This window comes from Sinohyriopsis cumingii, chromosome 4, assembly GCF_028554795.1.
Source record: "Sinohyriopsis cumingii isolate HCF-2022 chromosome 4, ASM2855479v2, whole genome shotgun sequence".
In the NCBI taxonomy this organism is placed as follows: domain Eukaryota; kingdom Metazoa; phylum Mollusca; class Bivalvia; order Unionida; family Unionidae; genus Sinohyriopsis; species Sinohyriopsis cumingii.
The window spans coordinates 19,511,785-19,538,610 of record NC_142964.1 but is presented as its reverse complement, the minus strand read 5'-3'; positions in this window follow the sequence as shown (position 1 = coordinate 19,538,610).

Here is a 26,826-nt window from a genome sequence, read left to right as displayed (position 1 = left end):
CTGTAGACTTCAACACTACATATTGCAGCATACGTCATCATCTTAAAACTTGGATACTTCGTCGGGATTCGAATTTGAAGTCAGTAGAAAATTTTGTTATTAGAACTTCAAAAATTGTATTGTTGTACTATTCTTGGATTATTTTGAATTTGGTTCTATAAAACAGTCAATTCATATTTTTCTTATTTTTACAGACCTTTTCCAGGGGAATAATTTATTGTATTTTTCAAAGCTTGTTGTTTTCACTCTTTCTTGTGTTACAGTTTTTTCGAGCCTAAACACGTGACATAAGGGACGGAACGTCAGAGTCAAAATGATAAATACTCAAAGATTTATTGTGTAATGAGTTTAAACTAATTGGAACTTAAACATAATACTCAGTCTATTTAATTAATCGTAATTAGAAAACAATAGTCTATAAGTGCCTATTCCTTTCTGTTTTTGAATTGTTATACAGTCAGTAAACGGCCTAATATAAGACTGGTTGACATGGGTTGGCATTAACACAATTATTTCGTCAGAAGAACAAACTTATGTTTTATCATATTAGGGTAACAGGGTTTAACAAAAACATACACAAGCTAAACGTGTTCTCGGAATGTTTTGATTATTGTCTTAGGAGATTGTCATTTTTTTCCTTTACAATATCGATAGAGGTCAACAGTTAGTTTCACACTTTGTGAAATTGTATGTTCTACATATATCACCCGTAAGGGTCTATGAGGAAACATATCGAAGACGGTAAACTACTTTTATACCGACTAATCTACTCTTTGAACTAGTGATAGATAACAACGTACTCGTAGTCTTTGCATGCTTCCTATGCTAGTACTAGAAAGTAACAGTTTACACAGTTTCCCTACCGTTCGTTGGGATTTTTTTTTTTCGTTTCGTTTTCGTATATTTCCGTCTTTTGCTCTAAGGTGTTTTTATACTGCTTAAGATCGAGAAAATTATTTTCTTTCAAATCATTGATGTATTGAGTGTGTAAATGTGACACGTACCTTCAAATATGGGCTAAGTGGCTCCTGTATATGAATGATAATCTTACATTTGTTGCACATCAGATTATTTTGGCAATAAATGTTCATTTGAAAAGGAATCATAAGTAAAATATATATCTTATCGAACAGTGGAGAACTTCGTTAACGTTACGCACGATGCTGTAAAGGAGGAAAGAAGAACGTGTCTCTATTTTCTTCTTAAAAGTGTAACTATTATCGATTAAAAAACAACTTGTACAGCAGAATAAATAGTAACAAGGATTAACTTCCACAAGATTTAATTTAACTACTCTATGATCAGGTTTAAGTCTTATTCTGTTGAAATTGTATAGCTCGGTGTGCGAACCTTGCTCTGGGCAACTTATTATAAAGCCTCTAATGACAACACCATGATTCGTTTCTTTCTCTTCGTGCCTATTGAGATCTTATTGCCACAGTTAAGCACGTAACTTGATGAGGCCGAATGCTTGCTTGATGAACGCATGTTTAAGACTAAAATAGAAGCAACTCGTGATTTCTTTTTTAGATGATTCCATGTGCATAGAGATGTTCGAGGCGTAAATTACATTTTTGTGCTTTGGTACGCAAAAGATAGCATATAATGTGGGCTAGATATAGCTGGTTTCAATTGTATGTTTCTCTATTTAATATTGTTTCGCTAATTCTGATGGATGTTCCCCGATAAGATTAATCAATTTGTACCAACAAAAACTGGTATCATGGGTGATGATAATAGCAAACACGATCCATCCGTGTGTGACTTCTTGCAAATGGCCTTTGAATTGAAGTCAAGTTCGAGGAGCAGATATACAAGGTTGCTAAAACAAAACTATAATTCCTATAAATTATTTTATTTATAACTGCTCCAGGAAACATAATTCAGACGAATATGTATCGTTGTTGACTATGCAATAATAACTGAATAGAAATCTTTCAAATAATACCACCAAGGAAGATATAACTTACGAAATGTACATATTCATTTTTCTGGAGACTCGACAGTTTGTGTGAAAAAGGCCAAGTTCTTTTAAAATTTAATATACAGTTAAAAATTTAAATTGTAAATTGTCTGAGATTATGTTCTGCCATCTTATCCCCATTAGTATCCTCATGTAGCCGTTGTGAAAACGGTTCAACTTCTTGGCATTGCGTCTGTACTACCTCCAGGTTTAGCAAGGATACAGCAGGGTAAGCACACAATGGATTTGTAGACCTAAGTTTCTTTTGTAAACTGATACCCACACATTTGCATGTAGTTTCTAAAGGCCTCGCTTGCTTTATCAATTCTGGAGTAGGTTTCGTCTTCGGTGTCGCCAAAACGTGACAGTGTGCCGCCAAAATAGGTGAACTTGTCCACTACCATAAGGATCTGGCCATTTGATGTCATGGTAGTATCTATGTAAGGATTCCCTGGTGTAGATTGGCGTGTTACCTCTGTCTTCTTGATGCTAATTGTGTGAATGAAATTGTCACACGATGGAGAAAAAGTATCCATATTGTTTTGCATGTCTGGCTCAGACTTCAGTCAGGAGACCCTGATCAATGTATTGCATAAGACATTTTAGCAGACTTCTGGCAAGGCTTTCTCTGGCTATTGAGAGCAACAAGATGACCCGAAGATTGTAGCAGGATTGTCTGTTGCCTTACCGCTTGTACAAGTGTCTGATAGGTGCACCTTCCACTTCTGGCGTAGTGTTCCCCGAATCCAAATTGATTGCAAGGATTCCTGGTTTGGAGACCTGCTGAAACAGCATCTACGCCATATGCTTTGCCATTTAAGAGCAGGTGGATTGCATTTACGGACTCAGTCAGCTATGGCGGGTCATCAAGTAATATGCTGATTTTCACCTGGGGCAATGGATCATTTTCATCCATGCTATTTGATGACTGTCGATTGGGGATTTTGGAGTGTTCTTCCCATCTCTAAAGTATCTTTTCTTTGTCAGAGACCAAAAGGGCGCTGTCTGAATTCGCTATTTGGAGATAATTTTGATGACATTGGCCTGTTTGTTGGCCTCAAACCATCCGTTCTGCATACAATCTTTTTGTCTACATAGGATTGAATCTCGTTTGTCTTATTACTCGGCTATGTGCATTGCAACTCTCAGGCTTTACAATGGACAGTCCACTTGATGTTACTCAAGGCTGTATTCTTACATGATGAGGTGCTGTCTTCATGACAGCCCTTCAGTAGATATTGTTTCTTATTGACACGTCTCTGCATGGTAGCATAGTTCTCATCCCGTCAATATTGGTGTTATATGCAATCGTGTGTAGCAGACACACTCGCATGACGACCCAATAATTAATTCTCATCTAACTACACAGTCATTCCAGGTTCCTATGAAAGAAATCAAGGTATATATAATTAATTATAGAGAATTATAAATATACACCACCAGAACAGAAAGTGATATCTCTGGAATCTATAGAAGAATGTTTGATAATATAAGGCAGAATTAATATTTAATACAAATAATACTATCATACAGGTTAGATAATTTTTAATCAGTACTCTACGGATATTCGAATCCAGGTCCGTGGGTAAACGGTACCCATCGCCTTGCCGGCACACACAAGCCCATATTCCCTCACGACTAAGCACACCATAATTATAATTCTCTATAATTAATTATATAAACCTTGATGTGTGTGTGTGTGTGTGAGAGAGAGAGAGAGAGAGAGAGAGAGAGAGAGAGAGAGAGAGAGAGAGAGGATAAATGTTTAGTGTCTAGAAAAAGGGACTGGTCATGGTATAAAAAAAAGATTCAGTAATATGTAATAGCAGCATTTAATTGCTTTCAGCACGAAAGGGACACAATTATACTGGTCATTAAGGTATTGCATGCTATTTACATTTTTAAAGTTTAAAGTTCTTTATTTATATACATAATTTCTTGTCACGTAACCTGTAAAGAGACGATCGAATTAAGTGATCACTTCCCTTTTCTTTATTGCGTTTATTTATATCAATAGACCCAACTTATCTAAATTCCATAAGATATACTATAGTTTTCTACCATTTTAATAATAAACAAGTAACAAAACAATTAAAAGATGGATTGGCATTACAAATACGAATTTATATATCATCTAATACAGAATTGTATGTGGTTATCACAGAATTGTGTACTTACCACTGAAAGGAACATTGAGATGCAGCACTCTGCTGTTCTCTGAATAGCACACATCTTTGTCGGTTAGATAATTTAAAAAATACCACATATCTTCGTCGGCTAGATGCTCTTTCAGTGCTTCAACTGTAGTCGCTATGACTTCATTTGTGTGACTTGAGTATTGAAATTCGCATGGTCAATAGTTGCATTTATAATATGATAGCTTGCGTCTAACAACTGTATCTGATAAATTTATTTCCGCTCGCATGATTGACGTTTATATGACACGTAAGTGTGTGGCTAAACGCATTATTATAGCGTCACTCGGTATGTAACATTTCTCGGCGATCCAGTAAGGAAATGTAAAATATATTTTGCATTTGGTAGGTTGTATTGCTGGTTTTATAATTTAAGCAACATTAGCACACCAGTAGTGTTACATAATGACAACTATTTGCATTATGTGTAATCCTTCGATTTTGTCCCCTCTCCCAGCATCTCTTCTTTGTATAGTTGCCATGCTTAAAAGCAAATTTAAAGCGCATGTGGCATTTTAGTGTATCGTAGATTCATTGGAGTGTATGGAATTATTAGAACGGATGCAGTAACATTGCTATCCATGTAAGATCTACACTTGACACGAGTGTAGGGTATAATTATTTGAGTGGGTGCGATATTATTGCTTTGTTAGATGTGCACGACACAAGTGTATCGTAGAATTATTGGAATGGAAGTAATATTATTGTTGTCTATGTAACACGTACTCACGACACGAGTGTTTCGTAGACTCATTGGAGTGGATGCAATTATATTGCTATGTCAGATGTACACGCGACACGAGTGTATTGTAGAATTGCTGGAGTGGGTGCAATATTATCGTAATCTATATAGCATCCACTTACGACACGATGACTATCTCCTGCTTTATATTCATTATATTGGTGTAGCTTCGACAACGAAATATTTGACCGAGTGATTATATAATTTGCCCAATTAGTGTGTTAATGATGAATTTTATGTGCGTGGTTTGTTTTAAGTAGATTTAATCGGAGCAATTTACACAGAAAACATGTTATCCTGAGTCAGATCTCTTTGTGATATAATGTCATGCAAACAATTTACACAGAAAACATGTTATCCTGAGTCAGATCTCTTGGTGATATAATGTCATGCAAACAACATACACAGAAAACATGTTATCCTGAGTCAGATCTCTTGGTGATGTAATGTCATGCAAACAACATACACAGAAAACATGTTATCCTGAGTCAGATCTCTTGGTGATGTAATGTCATGCAAACAACATACATAGAAAACATGTTATCCTGAGTCAGATCTCTTGGTGATGTAATGTCATGCAAACAACTTACACAGAAAACATGTTATCCTGAGTCAGATCTCTTGGTGATGTAATGTCATGCAAACAACTTACACAGAAAACATGTTATCCTGCGTCAGATCTCTTGGTGATGTAATGTCATGCAAACAACTTACACAGAAAACATTTTATCCTGAGTCAGATCTCTTGGTGATGTAATGTCATGCAAACAACTTACACAGAAAACATGTTATCCTGAGTCAGATCCCTTGGTGATGTAATGTCATGCAAACAACTTACACAGAAAACATGTTATCCTGAGTCAGATCTCTTGGCGATATAATGTCATGCAAACAACTTACACAGAAAACATGTTATCCTGCGTCAGATCTCTTGATGATATAATGTCATGCAAACAACTAACACATAAAACATGTTATCCTGAGTCAGATCTCTTGGTGATATAATGTCATGCAAACAACTTAAACAGAAAACATGTTATCCTGAGTCAGATCTCTTGGTGATATAATGTCATGCAAACAATTTACACAGAAAACATGTTATCCTGCGTCAGATCTCTTGGTGATATAATGTCATGCAAACGACCTACGCAGAAAACATGTTATCCTGAGTCAGATCTCTTGGTGATGTAATGTCATGAAAACAATTTACAAATTACTGATATTAAGGTATCGAAGTCAGTTAAGGAATAATTACATTTGTGAGACGCACACGGTATTAGATTATTATATTCATGTAATCATAATGTACCATTCAAGCAAACTATGTATGCACTATCGCTGACTGATTGGATTATCATAGTTAGCATATACACCTTTAATCAAAGCTTCACATTCTGTCCAGTCATCATTGACCCCAGTGGCCGAGTGGTCTAAAGTATTCACCGTTATGGATCACTGCCGTCTCACCTGTGTCTGCGTGGGTTCGAGTCTCGGGCTCGGCCAGTGTGGTTACGTGAGAAAGATTGTCAGTAGCTGCTCGTGGGTCTGTGGTTCTTGCCGGGGTTTTCCCGGGTTCTTCCTGCACCATTTATACTGGCCGCCATGTATAGTCGTGTATCTGTGCTGAAAATGGCTTCAAACCCTTTGACAACAACAACAACTGTCCAGTCATCATTGCCTGCATCATAACCTCAAGCTCTGAATACTCCAAGATTAATTAATAGATTTACCTGTGTGAAACGTCACACGAAGCGATCTCAGTTTTTAAAAATAGCCGTTTGGACAAGACGAACCAGCGTAATGGCGTTCAGTGATCTTTTCCGTGTATTTATTCTTACTGGAAACCATGTACCAGGCGCTAAATTTGTTCATCTGAATATAGATGTGCATTCCAATATTTAGTTACAGTGGTGGTTAAGCATGCAAACTGTATAAATCATATAATCAATTTGATGAATCTTTCTAGAACAGTGTAATACACAAATTGCTTGCATTGCATCACTGATACATTTACCCTGAATAATTTGAGATGAAAATTCCAAGGGAACTGAACCCCCTTCCCCAATTATTGATGAATTATTTTTATATGTGATTCATCTTTTAATATGTAAATGGAGAGGGATGTATGTTAAAAAGTGAATATTTCTTATATTTTGCTTAGCGCATAAAATTACACTCTGCTAAGTTGAGGTGATGTTTAGCATGTACAATCTAGAAATGTTGCATATATATTCAATACATTTTTTTTAAATGTATCAATGGAACTTTTTATTGTTTGTTTGTTGTTTTTTTTTTTTTTGTATTATGCATTAGATATTTTATTACCCTTTTCTGATTCTGATGTGTTAATCGGTAACAAAGGTAAGAAAAAAGGACAGAAATTTACATGCTTATTTCAATGTCAGTTTTACAAACAGATCATAATTTTGAATGACAGTTTAGAACATATAAGAATGCTTTATGTTCATTAAAGTTATGGTGTTGAAAATATGAGTACTAGTTGATTATATCATATGTGGATAATACATTTCCTTTATTGAATGATGTATACAATTATATTTTGTCGGGAAGTATAGCTTTATGCATGTATTGCAACACGTCTCCCCTGTAAAACATATAGCAATGAGTTCCATTGAGTGCTACATTCAATATTGCAAGTGTAAGGTCGTATTCCAGAGCGAAATCAAATTACTATGTCAAGTATTTGCATCTGTCTGGTATCATTTATAGTACAATGTGACTAGTTTATTCAGACCTGTAAACCGATTTGTAATACAGTCGTAACCGATATGTTTATAAACTATTATAAAAGCTCTTATTTTCGGCACAAACTCGAAAATCAAAAATCTTATCAAATTTTGTTTCCTCGTGGCACTTATTTCGATTAGATAAAGTCTTCTCCGATTTTCTTTGTCCGATTTTCTATGAGGTAAGGTTATTGTTATCAGAAAGTATAGCGAAAAGCTGCAAAGTATAAACACTGGATATACCTCTTACCTCAGCATTTTAAGCCCTGAATACTCTACCTCTCTGTCCATTTTTGCCCATTTCGAAGTTCATTAATTTTTTTTGGAAAACTGCGAATGAAAATATGACTGTATAACTAGACCCTAAGTCCTGTTTTCGAGTTTAAAACGAAAATATGGCGTAAACGAATGACTGAAATAAGTTTACATTCTCATCAGTTTTAATTGCAATTCAATTAAATAACGTTTTGTAGATTTTTGTAATTAGGACTTTAGCTTACTCATGCTTGGAAACGATGGAATCTGTCTTTGACGTCAAAATAATTGAGTAAGGGGACTCAGACAAAACAAAAGGTAGAGTTTGGATTTGTAGAGACGTTAGGCGTTGTGGTCTTTAAGGGATCTATACAACAGATGATCTTGATACAGTAGTGAAGTAAAATGTAAACTGAATCGAACTGTGGAGTTCAATACCAAATGTTTTAAAACTGAGATAAGCCATTCTAATTTCGAGTTTGCAGCCTCATAATGACAGAATCTCTCTCTCTCTCTCTCTCTCTCTCACACACACACACACACACACACACACACACACACGCACGCACGCAAATTTCCATAGATGACATGTCTTTAATTTTACCAGGTTGCTTCCTTTTGTCATTTGTTGAGGAGACTTGCGCTTAAATTGTTTGAAACATAATCAACAACAAATGCTTCATTTTGTGTTTAAGAAAGAATTCGCTATTACAGTAATTACATGCAGCACTCTACTTAGCTTTAGAAAAATATTTGTGTCAGCTATTAGCATCCCGTAAAGATTAAAAAGGTTAACACTTTTTACATTGACAAAGTCTATAAATAAAGCCGACTCTCTTTCTCTCTGTCACAAAAAAGTTGATAATCATAAGTTACTGCATTTTTATGGGAAAATATATACGAGTTTTTCGAATGGAAATAATACACGACCTTGGGAGTGAAGTATATCCATCAGACAAAACGAGTTCATATTTCTCATACAAATGCAGTAACCTTTTTATTGTATGCTCAGTTTTTTTTATTATAATGTTTAATTATATTAACAAAATACACTACAAGAAACAACTGAATGTAAGTCGTATTCCAGACTAAATACACAAGCGCAGATTCATCATTACACAACAACAACGTTATTACTGCGCACATAACTCCTCCCAGATAAATTTGAGCTTAGTCGCTCGCTCGAAATAACTTTCGAAAGAAAATGGCGTGTCTAGTTAAAATGGAAATTTGCAGTCATATTAGGAATGAATGCGCATTGCAACAACTTATTCCTTTGATCTGGAATGCATATAGATTGTGGTATTTTAGTCGATTCTACTAAATTTAGTGATTATGGACTGGATTTATATACGACAATTCCACATGAAATACATCGGATTGAAGAAGCTAGGGAGAAGCGTGTTGACATCTGCAAATGTGTTTCTGTTTCTGTCATTGACTTGTTTGAAATCATAATGTGGGAAATATATGAAGTCTTTCAATTGCAATTACCAAAAAGACGCTATGGAATTTAATGCTTATTTCATTTTGAGTGCAGTAAGGAGGATGTAATTGCACTTATATTCAAAATTACAGTATAATTTCGAAATGTGTAAGCAAGATTGAGAACCTATGACATGGCTCATGTAACTTGGATTTGCAGAACTAAGAAAGTACATTTTGAGGAAATTCAGGATGCAAAACTGTAAGTATAATTTTTGCCATTCTTATCAGCAGCTAAAGAAGACAGTATATGCCTTGTCACTTGTATGGTATTTGTAAGGACCTTTTCTTGCATCTATTGTATAGCTAGTCTAAATCCAAAACATTGTATCAAAAAAGTTAACGCGGAATGTGCCAAAGCAGTTGGTATGTGGCAATCCACGAAATATCTGATTTACTTCATTCAGAAACAAATTAAAACAAGCACAACGTAAAGCTTGAGATAAGTTTGACGAATTGTTTGAATTTGTCGTCTTGTTTGCATGAGAATTAGGTTCTAAGAATTTCATGCACTACATTAGTTAATATGAGTTACGAGAATCCGTGTGAATTCACCGAATTTAGAAGATTTCACGTATGATTAAGCGTGAGTGTGTATTGACTGAAATTACGTAGTATGCGATTTAATGTATCTCATTCATTCACTTGTGTAAATTGAGACTGGCTCGGAACCGTTATGCCTCGTGTGGTGTTAATGTGTGGTGTTAATGCCTGACGAATTAGCCATTAATCTAACTAGGGTCATTATAGGACATGTGGAGCCTACCGATAACCTTATCAGATGATACATAGTTTATCCAGTGCCCATAACTATGAATTTAACTGATTATCGAATTTCGCATACTGTCAATGTCTGAAAAAGGTCATCGATTTAATAATATCAGAAATCAATTTGGCAAACATTTGTGCTTGATTGGTAGACTTAGAAACATATAAGTATACATAATTTGGCTGGAATATTCCTTTCGTATGATTTTAACAACTTCGTTCAGTTTAGATAATGTAATTTCCTTGAGGAAGTATATCCGATGTTTCAAAGTCATCTGTTTAAAGTATTTGCCGACAACCAAAAATCTTATCTCTTAGTCTTTCAAGCTTAGTGCCTAGCAATAGATTGCTGGGGATGGTATTGGGTGAAGTGGAGTGAGACAAGGGCCAGCATGAATAAAGGAAAGTTAGTAATATCTTGATCAAATATGATAATTTTCACAAATGGTGTTGTTTCTGCTGTACTTGTTTTTCAGCCAACTCACCAGGACTTCAGCTCGTTCTATGCTTCATGAATTACTTCTCTCTATATTGCAGATATTGATCAGGCTGAAGCTCTTAAGGGAATCTGAATTTACTTAATCATTCAACCGACGACTAGCAAGGAAACATAAATGCTATTTTAACAGTATAATAGCATTAGTAAATTATATCTATTAAACTCTCAAGAGAGTCTCATATCGAGGCATTTTTCCTCTTCAACTGACACATGTAGGCTGAGAACCGCACCTCCACATGTATGGAATCGTTTGAAAAGTTTAGACTATAGAACATGTATTTAATTTTACATTAATCTGTCTCTGTTTTACGATGTTTTAAGACGTTATATAAGGCACTGTCAGTTTAAACTAAAACGATCCACCACATACAAAAATTGAAAATGACACAAATGGCTCCCTAGACCTAGTGAGTTTTCACTGAGAGATAAGAGAAATAGTACAAAAATTGGTATTTCGTGTTTTGAATACATTAACAGGAAACTGACAACGGAACGACCTTGCCAATGGAGACTATTCCCACTATCATTATGTGTATATATATATATATACTATAGTGCTTGTAAACAGTCAGGTTAATCCAAATAGCATCGTTTTGGTAATTTTAATATAAACAGTCCCATATAACCCTTTTCATAGTTGTAATCTTAACAGTGTCCGAATATCCCTGGACTATTACATATTGTATTACTGGTGTAGACGCTTTTATTGCAAGTGTCTAACACAAATGCATATTGCAGATGTTATATTCAATGCCGGAGGAAGTTATCGATTATTTTAGCGCCGGAAATTTGGTGAAAGTCTTTTCTAATAAATCCTGTGTATAACTGCCGTCTGCTTGTATATTATTATTGAACTATGCAATATTTCCAATCAAGACGGAATGTGCTAACATTATCTTTGAAAAATATGCCAATTGGGCACAATAAATCGAAACGCGTAAATACGCTTTCCTTAATTAACAAATATCCACTTAAATTTTTTATTATAGCTGTGGTTTTGTATAGGTGTTTGTGTGTGCGTGTATGTATGTATGTATGTATGTATGTATGTATGTATGTATGTATGTATGTATGTATGTATGTATGTATGTATGCACGTATACGATATACCAGTACTATGGGTATATCAAATTGTGATCCGCCCATGGAGTATTAATACGCATATAAAAATATATTTCAACATTACGTTATATTTCAACAGTAGGCTATCTATATAATCTAAATATGTGATGAATTTCCACTGACTAATGATTCGCGTTGTAATAAAATAACGATAAAAATTATAACCTACCTCTTCTAAATAAATTAAACGTGGTGTATAATTTAATCAAAATCATCTCTCTCTCTCTCTCTCTCACACACACACACACACAAACACACACACACACACACACACCCATATAGACACACACAAACCCATTTATGAGGTCGACAATAAGGGAATGTGGAGTTACAGAAATGTTTTTAAAACCAAACTTGCACCAAGTAACCTACAAGAACCTGGGTTAGATGTAAACGCTCCATGAGATTTTAAGTGTTCACAGTACCAATGATACCAAGTTGCAGTAGCCTGTCAAGATTTGTACGGTATATATTTTTAAGATCGAATACACGTACTGTAATTTTGTTAATACTGTGTTTCTTATTCCTTTTTTCTTCATGTTTTATTAAATCTATTAATATGGGTCTACGTTATATGTAGAAATGAGAAGTTCTATTATTATAATAGGCCATGTCCTTGGGAGAAGCAATTCGAGGTGTTTGTCCGTCACGAATGATATTTGAGAATTAGATAAAGAAGAATGAAAAGAATGTGACTATGCCCCCAAAAGTCTAACTCCAAAACATAAATAAGGAAATTAAATTACACCGATTAAAATTGATTTGTCTCAACAAAATTAATGCTAACTATTCCATATCATATTAAATGGTTATCTGTTCACATTCCAGAATGTGGTGGATCGTATTTACTACAATAATGGTTACTTAAAGTTCCTTGATGACTTAAGTTTAAATCATCCGACAAGTAAATTCTATTTTTACCCGTCTAGCAAATCCATAGTTAGTAACCTGCATAGTAATGTCGCTATTAAAAATATAGACTTTATTTGTAAATATGACCGGGGGGGGACTATAATTACGAATCGCTTCTTTGTGTTTGTAATCATTCAGAGCTTCGTGTCGAATTTGATCATTGGTTTGATGAGGTAGATGTTATGCGTGAAGAGTTCGCGTTTGGTAATGAAACAGACTCCCAGTGTGGCTTATTTATCCTTGCGAGATCAGATGCTCAAAGTGTAAATGCCGGTGTGTGTGTTTGTGGTATTTTTTAGCAATTCAATAGCGGAAGTAGTGCTATTATGGATTCTGGACCGAATGGCCACATTCAACTTACCCAACCGGAAACCCTTATAGATCCCTATAACCTTTCCCCACAGGACACATTTTGCATACATATGTATATGTGACTGTAGCCCACTTGAGTCTGCGTGGAGGCATATGTCATTTTTAGAGATTACAGTAGATCTTTATATAACGACAGACAGTTTGACACATAATAGTACTGTTTAAGAATTTACTTTTGCAGCTGATGCGGAAATTATTTAAATTACCAGACAAATATGATCGGCAAGGTGACAGGTTATTTACCATTTTGTGACGCAAACAAATAAGGGATGATTGTATATAAGTTGGCGTTAGATTTTGAGACATTATATATAACCAGGTGCCTCACATATTCGGTTGGCCTTACGAAGACGAGCCTGTTTACTTTAGAAGAACCTGATGTTAACAATAAACATCGTAATCTGTAAAAAGCATGGTACGATTTGTGTCTGAATTATGTCGAGCTCTCTCACATACGAAAGCAAGTAAATAAAACCAGAAATTCACTTAGAGACAAATATTTCCATGTTTATATTTCCCATAGTGATCTACCAAGTTTTAAATATGGCATCGGAGTAAAGTCGAGTATTCAGCTTTCCCGATCCTGTGGATTAAAGGCTGAGTAGGATCGAGAACGGCGTTGAACTCGAGCCGAAGGTGTACATCAAGAAAAAAGCCGACGACTTTGCAAGGATCCGAATGATTCCTGAATACAAAAGCAAGGGTATTTATCATAAATTAGGCAATTGTTTCCATTATATACTGGCATGACGACTGTGAATCTGCTCAAACAATTTGAGCAAAAACGTGGAATAAGGGTTTCAAACGGTATGAGGAAGGTACGTACTTGCAATATTAGGACTCCCTGATGTGCCAATGTTGATATTGAGGCAATTTTTCCCAGATGAAGCTCCTTGGAATGTGGAGTAAGTTTATCGACAGGTACAACAGATGTACTTACACCATTAGGACTTCATCGAGAGGAGACGCATATCGGCGTGAGTCAGCTACGTGCAAGATCAGCACAGCTATATAGTTAGACTCGTTCACGAGTGTGGTTGCTGATAAGGAAACACACCACCTCCTTATCACAGCAACCATTACCACTGAGGCTACTGCACAAACGTGACGTGTCCATGTTCCAGAATGTACCTTGCACAGACTCTCTTGTGATTCACAAGATTATCCGTTAATTATTCCAGTCTACTATAATCAAGGTAAAGACGCATTGAAGCTTCGCTCAAAAATGCGTCTGCGAATTTATCAACACTAGAGTACGTGGACATCTCCAGGTTAACATTGTTTTCCGTGTGGACTTGATTTTGCCGCTTAACTCACACAAAAAATCCCAATTCACCATGCAATGATGTATTCAAATCTAAAGTGATGCCTTTATGGTCTTGAACAGTGATGACACTGAGATAATCAACCATAAATGGGAGAAAGCCTTTGCAAAAGTTCTTGAGAAATTGTAAAAATACCTCAATCAAGGCTCAGAATAGAATTTTGTCAGATGTGCGGAAATTCATTGTCTTATTTCTCCGTATACGCCTTTCCTCAGGTCAGACCGTGTAACGTGGAATTACTCGTACTAGCTTGAACGAATCAGCTTTGATGTCACTGTTCATGTGATTACTTGGATTTAAAGGCTACAGCAGATTCAACTATCTACAACTTACATGCAACGAAGCGTTTGCGATCGCACTTACTTCACTGGCTTTTGCAGACGAACCACACGCAGCGCAAAAATACCTGCTGTAAATTTTCTAAGTAAAAAATGAATTTAGATTGTATTTAATAACCTACGCCAATAGATTGATCACTTGATCGTGCAAGGAGATGCAACGACACTGAATGCAATAATTGATAAACTCGTCAACAGCATTGGGGAAGGAAGCGACGATCACTTGTTGATACATAGGTTCTGGGGTAGAGCAGGCGCTTACGCACGGAGGAATCTATCCTTAAGGGTATATTAACGAACAGGACAGGTTTTCTGAAACTCTGTGTCTACTGATTAAGGCCATTTAATGATCGCTTTCTCGAGACATTTTTTCCGCCGACTGCTACGGGAAGAAAGTCTGGTCCGCGTTTGGTTGTCGAAATATAAGTGACTCCTACAACCTACATCTGCGACTCGACGTGTTGCTGCTCGAGGATGTTTTTGAGACTTTTCATGATACCCACATGGATGTGTACAAGCCTGAACCTTCACATTATATCTCATCACCCAAGATTGAGTTTAAAATTTTCTCTGCCATCGAACAACATCTGTTAATCGAACATGGTATTCGCATCGGGATTTCCATGGTGAGTCACCGTTTCATTCGCTCGAACAACCCGCTCGTGGATGGATACTATCCTGTATTTCAATACACTTATTGCACCTGCTATCTGTATTGCTGGGCGATAACGTAACCGATGTCCGTAGGCGAGATTTTTTTAATCTATCTGGTGGATGCAAACATACACAACAAATGCACGAGTACGATCAAAACAGCGACCATGTATACTTCTTCAAGGTCGACTTGTAACACCAGTACAAGCTTAACCACGCCATAATGTTTATCCACTAGCCACAAAAGCATTGCCGGTGAGCTGCGTATGGATCTCTTGGATGATTTTCTGTCTAAGTTTACCGAATACACCAAACTACTACTTAGCTCAGCTATGACGTTTGACGAACGAAAGTTGCAGTTGTATCAATGATTGTGAATGCATGTATTAAATTCGTCAGGTGTTGTGGTTTCCACATTTTTACACGAATTCAGATATGCGAACTTTGCAACAAATGAATTTGAAAAAGACCTTCAAATTCATGAACAATGACGTGTTTCTGATATCCATGAAAAATCTATGACAACGAATTCGCGTCCATCTGCCTCAAGACATTGATCAACGAAAATTGCATGTTGATTACCAATCTAACGTTGAGTCACATAAGATATTAAATGGTGGACTCATTAATATACATTGCAAAAAATCCAACCTGAAGATGACGAGACCCATTTACATTACAAAAAACATATACATATACATATGCATATACATTGCAAAAAATCCAACCTGAAGATGACGAGACCCATTTACGTTGGCGCATATATGCTGGACCTGTCAAAACTGCATATGTACGAGTTCTGGTACAACTTTATCAAATCGCGATACGATGACAAACATCAAGATGCTGTTTGCGGATACGGACTCAATGTTGATGCACATAGCTGACGATGATGTATCTGGGCATGGGCAAGACATCTCTTGTGAACGATTTTGGCCATCCGCTCTTCGCTATTACCCACAAAAAAGGAGTGAGGAAATTCAAGGAAGAATGCGTGGCCAAGCAATTTGAGGAACAGGAGGGACTGAGACTTAAAATCGTATTGGTTGTGGCTGGATCGCAGAGCTGGTACAATATTCGAAAAGGCAAACTGTCTAAATATAGTATGGGCCTAAAGGTAGCCAAGTATGCATTTCGCCAGGATATTACTGCTCAGTACCCCGCGTAGCTTCGTTAATGCAGAAATGATATTACCTAAGGTTACACGACCGCACATTTCTTGATCCACATCAACAACAAGGTCCAGCGATAGCGGTTCTTTAATTACCTGTTAGAACCTGAGTTGGAATGGTGTACGAGTTTTGATGCAGCACTGCATAAAATATGAAGTCCTAATAATAATAAGTTTTAGAAAACGTTGTAAATCTACGATCGCGGATGTGTCAATTTAAGATCGATAATGAAGACTGGTGTTTCGTTAGTCAAAGATGTAACCTGGTGTTCCATTTGCAATTCCATCCACGACAACAAATATTTGAATAATCTCGCAAATTAACATCGGAATTTAAAATAGTGTCATATCATGAAATTAAGGTTCGTCCTAGCAAAAACCAGCTTCAGAAAATAAAAGGAGCAGTACGAAGCGATTTAGGGTCACAGTAAAACTTTCGCCAACAAACCTGACCGAAAATGTCTCCGTGTGTCTAACCCATATAAAACTTGATCAGCCAAGGACAGTCAAACAAAACAGTACAATAGGAACATTAAAGTTTTTGCAGTCGGAGGTGTTGAAAATCTGAACGTGTAACGGAATAGTTAATTTCATCGCGGTGATTACAGCTCAGTTGGCGGCACGGCTCCCGCAGTCAAAGAAACAGCTGTTTTAAGGGTTGTTGGAACGCATCCGGGATGAAAAGGGTGCTTGGAGGACACATTGCTTCTCACGTGCGCATTAAAAAGAAAGCTTTTTGACTATACAGTCGTCTGAGCCAAACATTACCTTGCGGAACTGTTGTTGGAGCTATATCGGTATTGACCGGTGTAGAAGATTATAACATGAACGAAACTGCCAAGCTGTCCTCTGTGGCCATCGAATATAAAACGATTAACATGTTGGAGTTCAAAACGGTTCTGGTAAGCAAAGGAAAACTGCCATCATCTATAAGGAACACGAGTTGTTACCGACAGAAAAGAGTTTGCTTATTATATTGAGTAAACAGTTGTCAGCGTTTATTAATCTGCCTACGTGCTCATAACAATGCAGCTACGAATCCAAGAATCAGGGTTCCACGCAGAATCACGTATACAAACGGATGAAAAATATCTCCAGCGCGAAAAGTTGTGGGGAATCTACAAGTGGTTTCGGGATAAGAAAACCAAAATTGACCAGTCGGTCTGTTATCCCCATTATTATACTGCTAGGACTGTATCATAACGTCATGGGCGGTGGTAATTATCACGACAAATTCTTTTCTGTGGATTGATGAAAATGCAGTTCACATTTAGTCAGGTGTTAGCAGCTGAGATACATGTATGAGAACACATAAATTTAAAGCACATGGTTTTAAAGATAAACAAGACAAGCAAACTTGCTGAATAAGAAAGGCTAGAAAACAAAACATTTTACATGAAAGATAACTTACAAAATAACTTTTCTTGGGGTTGCTTCTGAAATATAAATTTTTGACATCACTAGATCTTAAATTCACCCTAGCAGGAAACTAAGAGCTCATATGGAAATATTTGTTATTGTTACAACTAATTGCACATGTGAAATTTTAATTTTTTGTGTGCTGGTTTATTCAAGATTTAAGATGTTTTATAGTTAAATTATACAATCTGTGTTTTTTTCCGTTTGTGCAAGGCATTGAACATGCTCGAAAATATGTTTATGCTGATATCAAAGAATAAATGTAAGACAGTTATATATCCGTGGAATAATGTACAATTAATAACTAAAACACGTCGCCAAGAATGCTCTACCACTGTCAATAATGTACTTACAAAATGAACTAGGCCTTCAATGAAGTCATGAATTTCATTGCCACAAATGTGGTTGTTATCACTGAAAGGAACTTAAAGTTCCGCCTCACTCTCCAAGTCATATCAATAATCTTTGGTTGCCAAATGCTCTTTCGTTGCTTCAACTTCAACCGCCGTCTTTTGATTTGTGTAGCTTGTGCTTTTTAGTTTGTATGGTGATTAGTTCCTCCCGAATATGATAGGTTACGTCTAAAATTGAAGTCTGCTAAGTTTGTGCGCTCTTGTGATTGTCGGTCATCTGACACGTATTTGTGACTAACCGCATTATTATAGAAGCAATGAGTATAATAAGGAACTATAAACGGCCGTACATAATTTAACTGCAAATATTGTACATGTATTATTGATCTTAAATATTTGTTTGTTTAGAAACAACAGCATACGAATCACGTTAAATGAATGAAACTTTGTTCACTGGGTGCTGTTCTTGACTGAATTAATGTTTAGCTAAATATCTTTCTTGTATTCTTTCCAAAGAAATTATATACGCATTACATTCCACATTGCTTAAATGCATCTTTACATTACTAGAGCGTTTGCTATATGGTTGTTATCTATATTGGAACTGCAAGGGATCCAGTAATATCTGATATCTTATATCTGCTATGTTGGTCAAGAAGAGAAACAATTTTCCAATTTAAGATTGCCAAACTTTGTTTCAGTTTACCTGTGCTGTAACATGATGAAGGCACCTGTAGACTCACAAGATCGCAAGGCAAATATTACGGTAACCAAATGTGTAGTGACACCAAAATTGGTGGTGTGCCTGCCGTGGCAGTATTTACGGTACTATAGAAGCAAAGAAATGAAATGACCTTGACCTTGCCTTGTGTAGGTTTAAACTTAGAAAATGCTTTGTTTCAGGGAATGATTGTATTACCAACAACTTTGAAGTTACTTATCATTACCACGACCCTGAGGAACGTATGTATTTATGCTTCAAGGTTTGTATGATGCCCATATATCATCCAGTGTTTGCTGCTTTCACGTGCTAGTAACGCGCGGAGTGAGTACTTTATATTCATTATGACTTAAACTTCATTTTTGACATTACATTTCTTAGAATCTAGTGTCTGCACATATCCAACACCGTCAATGATTTTCACAATTTTTAGTGAGCAGATTTAAGAACATGATGCAAAATCTTAAAGGCATTCGAGTAAATTATTCTGGTCAACGCTACGCATACGGTTATTTTATCTTTTCATTTTGGCAAATGAGTGTGGTCTTTGTGCAAATGATACATTCAGAGTCGTAGTAGAGTCGTGGGGATGTAAATAAATCAGAAAAAGAGATATACACGATCATTTCGAAGTCCTATTTATATTACTATTCTTATTTTATTTTCAATCTGCGTAAAAATTTAATTCTGTGTACAGATTTATTTTGAAAGGAATTATTTACTTAAGTTATTTCTTGGAATTACAAAGTTCTCATATTACTATTTGGGCTAAACGCGATTCTGGGAATATGTAAATTCATTCAATGAGATTTTGGACAATGCCATTGTGATACGTCAAGACTCTTTCTCACATTCAAGGCTATTGGTAAATCACCATATTCAAAACCTGGAACTTACTTGGAACAGTCTTCTTTTGGATTATGATATAACGTTAATGACTACTCTGAATTTAATTCAAAATATTGCAAGTTCCTTTTAAATGGTCATTTTATAACAGAGAAAAAAATTATTTGCAACGTTTTATATAATTGTATAATTTGTTGTTTTTTCTCCGTTCTGTTCCTTAGTCTAAGACCAAATTAGTATTGCATATTATATGCGTGTGTGTGTGTGTGTGTGTGTGTGTGTGTGTGTGTGTGTGTGACTATTGATGGATTCTGCTTATTTGGCTATTATTGAAAGAAGTAGAAGCTAACTGATGTGTCAATTGAGACCAAGTATCAGTATAAACTATATCAAATGATTATACAAAACATGTAGGAAAACGAATATCACAAACATCATTCGAATCTTCCTACCCCATTGCAGCGCTATATTTGTATTAAAGCCAAATATATTATGTCACTAATTGTAAATTAAAGAAAGCAAATTTATGTGTGCGTCGGTTAGAATTTATTGTGACTAATTAAGACATTTCTCAAAGCTAATCTTAGGTAAATTGACGACCAAAAATGTTAAAGAAAATGTATTTATGGAATTTTGTAAATTTAAAAAGTTGAAGAAAAAATATAAACATTGCTAACTGTTTGGAAACATTGCATACTTCCATAATAATACACCAGGACATATCAATTACATCAAAGTCTTATTATGAAAGACCTTCATCATATTCCCAGTACGAAATTAATCGATAACATCTTTAATCATTCAGAACATCATTAACAATATTCATTGTGTTAGGCTTTTGCAATAACCATGTCTACGCCAATAATATAATATCCACTAGTTCATTAATCTACCATGTTACAAACACTATAGCAGAAATATAAATATTATGAAAGTGGAAATACAGTCTCCATTGACAAGGACGGTAAGTTCTTAGTTCTGTTTCAATGTATTTGAAACATGAAATATCAGTCTTTGTATTGTTTCTCGTATCTCTCAGTGGAAACTTCCTCGGTCCTCCGAGGCCATTCGTGTCATTTTCAATTTTTCTATGTGATGGATTATTTTATTTTAAAGCTGGCCAAGCCGTATATGAGGTCTTATCGAATTGTAACACAGAGACAGATTAATGTAAACTTAAATATATATTTTATAATCAAACTTACTGTTGTAATTCCATTCTTGTGGAGGTGCGATTCTCAGACAACATGCGTCAGTTAAAGAGAAGAAAAAATGATTTGGCATGAGACTCTCTTGTGGGTCAGATCGATATAATTTACAAATGCTATTTTGCATTTTTCAGCTTCTCGGTAGTCGAAAGCGGAATGTTTAAGTAAATCCACATTCCCTTAAGGCTTTGCGAGCTGAGGCCAAATCAATATCCGCAATGTAGAGAGAAGTAATACATGAATTATAGAGTTGAAATCCTGGTGAGTTGGCTGAAAGAAATACATCCGAAACGACACCACTTGTGAAAATGATAAGAATCAATCAAAAGTTTTCTACCTTTAATTAATTCATGCTGGTACCCTCTATCACTCCACACACCCCACCCCACCCCCCATCAACATATTGCTTGGCTTAGAAGACTAGGAAATACACATGTCGGCAAATAGTTTAAACAAATGACTTTACCCAATATCGAGTTAACTGCATTCGAAAAATTGGAAATACTTCCCTCCAAAAACGTCTGTATCTGGATTGAACAGAATCATGTAAGATATAAAGCAGAGCCAAAATTTTGAGAGATTATACTTTTCTGTCTAACAGTCGAATAAAAGTGTACGCATCACCGATATTATTTAAACGATGAACTTGTCAAGACCTTGACTGTGTTCGGAGGTTCAATAAACACATGCAAGTCATTATTGCGGTTGCATGGACACTTATGTGGACTAGAAAAACCGTGTATCGTATTTAAAATAATATCTTTCGCCATCTCATAATGATAATAATAATAATAATAATAATAATAATAATAATAATAATAATAATAATAATTATAATAATAATTATAATGATAATAATAATAATAATAATAATAATTATAATAATAATAATAATAATAATAATAATAGTAACAATAATAATAATAAGTATCGTCATCATCATCATTGCCATCACCTTCATCTTCATCATCATTATCATCACCTTCATCTTCATCATCATCATTAAACTCCTATTATCATCATCATCATTATCATCACCTACATCGTTAAGCTCGTCGTTCTCACCATTTTCATGTAATTAGAATTATGCATTATGGTCATGCTTTGGGGAATATTGCCTTTATACTTTAAAATGGTGAGATTTCAAACATGAGTATCGATAATTTCAAAACAATATTTACAGTTTTCACTTTAAATCAGTCTTATCAGGAATAAACAGGCTTGTGTGGGGCACGAACAACTTATTATGTGTCGACACATCATGTTTGGAAACAAAATGTCGTTGTGAACCAGGATACACCATTGATATCATTGGTAAAGAAATAACCTTTTTTCCCCAAACTTAATGCGCTCGAGACTGCACAATACAATCAAGGAAGAAAACTGTATATATTTAAGAGGAAATAGAAACGTAATAAGCTATACATTTTAGGTAACGACGTCTGAAGATCTCAAGACAAATGATGGAAGTTTTGGGAAATCAAATGAAGGATGGGGTGGGGCATCAACTAAAAAAGTTAGTTTTTCTGTTCAATTAAAAACATTGAAAAAACGAAAATTTCCCAGAAATGTTATATATCGGTCGAACAATTTTTATATCATGGAAAGAAAAGTCTATTAAAAGACGAGTATACGAATCTCATTGAAGTTAAATGCAAAATATATTGATTCCCAACGAATAGACGATAGACGCACAAAACGACAAAATGAGTTCTGTTTTAGCCGGCCTTTTGTTTTATTTAAAGAGTGACCTCTAATATTTATGTTCATTGAAGTATGGCCCCACAAATAAACGATGTGTAAACTGTACGACCCGCAAACATTTGTACTTTTTCTTTTGGTTCATACTTAAATGAAGTTAAAATGTTTAACTGAAATGTAGCTACTGTCGAGAGTGATTTCCATATGTGTGCGTGCGTACGTGTGTGTTTGTGTGTGTGTGTGTGTGTGAGAGAGAGAGAGAGAGAGAGAGAGAGAGAGAAAGAAAGAAAGAAAGAAAGAGATTGACATTTCGAGGCTGCAAACTCGAAAATAGCATGGTTTATCTTACGTTTAGAAACATCTGGTCTAGAACTCCACAGTTAGATTCAGGTAGGTTATGTTTTAATTCTCTGTTGTTTTCATACTGATTACACCCTTGAAGAACACGACGCTAATCGCCTTTACAATTACATACTCGACCTTTTCTTTATATGAATTCCCCTCCCCAATTGACTGTTGTTATAGACAGATTCCATTGTTTCTTTCAAAACAAACAAATAGAGTTGTAGGCTTGGATCCAAAGCTTGTCTAATCTCGAGATGAAAAGAGCAAGTCAGTTCCGCCAGAATAATTAATCTCGAAATGAAATGAACTAGTCAGACCCCGCTTGACCTTACCAAATGTCAAATGTGTTAGAACGTACATGCAAAAATGTGACTTTGAGGAATGATAATGTCGCGAATCCCCCCCCCCGTCTCTCTCTGAATTATCAATATATTTGATATAACAACCATTTTGCAAAACGTTTGAAGTCGAATTAGCTTTCTCATATTTAATCATTACTGACTATGCACCGCATAGATGATTTGATCACAATGCCCACGTTCTTTGTTGTGGTGTGTGTTGTAAAACAATACTCAAGCATCGTAGAAGCCCGATATTTTACACGTAATTCTCTTCGAATGTTTGAGAATACCATGCATGCGGGCGGGGTTCACGTTTCTCCTTGGTTCATACAAGAATAAACAAACACAAATTCAAAAAGGGTATGGTCAATCAGATTGCTGCAAATCGGAATGAAAAAACAAATTGATTGCTGAAAATTGTAACGAAGAAATACAGCTTTATTATTCTATGAAATGTTTACGATTTCTTGTCAGAACTATACTGAAGCATTTAAAGACCAAACTTACAAAGATCACCGCAGTATTATATTACCCTTGTCAACACTAAAAGACAATGAATAACGTAACGTATAGAAGAAGATACCCTAAAACAGGTACGAATGTTTAATACACGTCAAGCATGTAGGGAGCCTGCATTTTTACAACGTGGCAAACGATCTGTGGGGGATATCAAACTACAACAAAGTGGGAACATAAAATGTTTGATTGTCTGAGTAATCGTACAAAAGATATCATCGCGGAGTTAAAAAAAATTTTGTCGAAATTCAACCAATACCATGGATATGTATCGCGTCGCATGTCCACCTTATATTGATAGCCACTAAATTACAGCCACTCCAAGATTTTATGCATTCTACGATACACTAGAGTAACACCTGATCTTTAAATTTTGGGGGACTGTTGGTGTTTATTTTTTTTTATTATTTAATTCTTTTTTTTTTAACGTTTTAGGCATGTACAATTATTAATGTTTCTTTAAAATGTAGAACCAGAAATGCACACTCTTCATAAATTATATGTAATGAGTGCTACTGTAATACGGACCGTTAACCACACTCACGTGTCGATTGCCATCAACCATACGAGAATTTTTTTTTATAGCAAATACAGTTGTTAGACGCGAGATATATTGACAGACATTGCCAATGTAAACTTCAAACGATCTGATATCGAGTGTTGTTGAAGCATTGAAAGAATATCTAGATGACAAAAATTGTGAATGACTTGTTGTGAGCATCTAGCCGACAAAGATTATGAATGGTATGTTATAAACATCTAACCGACAAAGATTATGAATGTATGTTAGATCGGCATAGTACTGCATCTCAATGTTCCTGTCAGTGGTAAGTGCACACTTTTGTGATAAACACATACCATCTTGACTGTGATAAAGACTGAGTATCAGCAATTGATGATTGTAGCAATTCGTTATGTAACGCCAATCCATTTTCTCAATTTTTGTTTATTATTATTTTTGTACGTAATTGGCTGTTACAGATTTGTAAACTTTATGAAGTTATGGTATAAATCATAGACTTTAGATGAGTTGGATGTATGGATATAAATAAAAGTAATACAGACTATCTACGTAATTAACTAATTCATACTTCGCATGATAGGTTAAGTGCGTAGAAGTTATATATATATATATATATATATATATATATATATATATATATATATATATATATATATATATATATATATATATATATATATATATATATATATATAATGCTGAATTTTAAACTAGAGAAAAGTATATGAGACGCCATTCCATAATGGCCAGTATACTGGTGTGTCTTTCAATGGCGCATAATTGCAAATTCCTACATACATTTCCCAACACTAACCAACATCACTTTCTTCTAAACCCTCAAGCGTTTACAGAGCTGTGTATATCAGATATTTCTAAACGAATGGATCCCCTGTAGGGCACCTTTATACTACCCTCGATCTTGAGTCCCACTTAGACTTCATATTACTGGAAGAAAGCTGACAACCACAGACTGGCTGAACTGCATTGTTCACATAGATCATCTTTCTTTTTCTACATTCATAATCACTGTGGCCGAGAGAGAGAGAGAGAGAGAGAGAGAGAGAGAGAGAGTCTTTTGCATATTTCCAGGATTGAAATCTATCGACAATGAGTACAGAATTTTTGTATTAAGTGATGGTTATACGTACTCCCTACCCAACGGTTTCCCGGGCAGAAAGACCACTTGCATATATGATGTATTGTATGCTATTTAAGGAATATATCAAGTGGAATAAACCTGGTGACGTTACCTATGAGGCAGAAGAAGGCGGAGATTGCTCTAAAATGTGGAAAATGCATTGACAAGCTATCAGGAAAGCAACATTCTGAGATGATAAGATAGTCTTTATAAATTATATTTTTTAATATCTTGATCTCTACTATGGGACTCTATGGGTTTGGGTTAATTTAAACACATTCCATACAAAATCACTGTTAAAGACTATTTTAATTCACGTTCATGACGTCATGTCTTTGTGGTGTCCTATTTTTGCCCACGTTGACAGCTTCAACCCTATTTTGCACAGCCTGTTGTCAAACCGTGAAAAATCGTACATGTATTGTATATTTTGAGTAATTAAAGAACTGTGTAAGAACTCAGTGAAAAGTAGAACCGTTAATGTGTGTTTTGGCATTTTCTATTGGTCGATGAATCTGTCAAGCGGCCCATGGGAGCCGATACTATCGCAGTGAAACTAGGAGAATTTTCTGCAATCGATCCCCATAAAAAAAAGTCACGTTCCACGTTTGACAGCTGTTTCCTGAATAGTACTGGAATTGTAACGTATAGATGCATGTACATACGGACACCGAGGCGAAACTAGCATCTTTTACAAATAATATCATCAACATATGGTTCCTATCACATCAATATGAGAGGATCCGAAATGCAGATTAAAATAACATTTACCAAACAAAATGAATCATTGGCCATCTTTAGTAGCTACCAGTAAGATAGCACACTCAGTACATAGAGGATATGAAAGTATTTATTTTATCGTAACACAGCATACAAAGTACTTCCTGGAAAAAAAAAATGGGAGGAATGCAAGAAACAACAAATAACAAGGAATGATATTCATGCAGTGCAAAACGGTCATTTCTAGTTCTTGCATTGGTTACATGCAAACGAATTTACAAGTGCTTTATTACATTCAACCCTTTAGAAACGTATTTGGATCGAAATATTTGCAGTTTGCTGTCTTCGATATAATTCCTCACAGACCCACACGAGTGCTATAGGTATTACTAACAATAAACACAAAATGCGAAACAAATTGTCTACATATATAAATATTTCAATGGA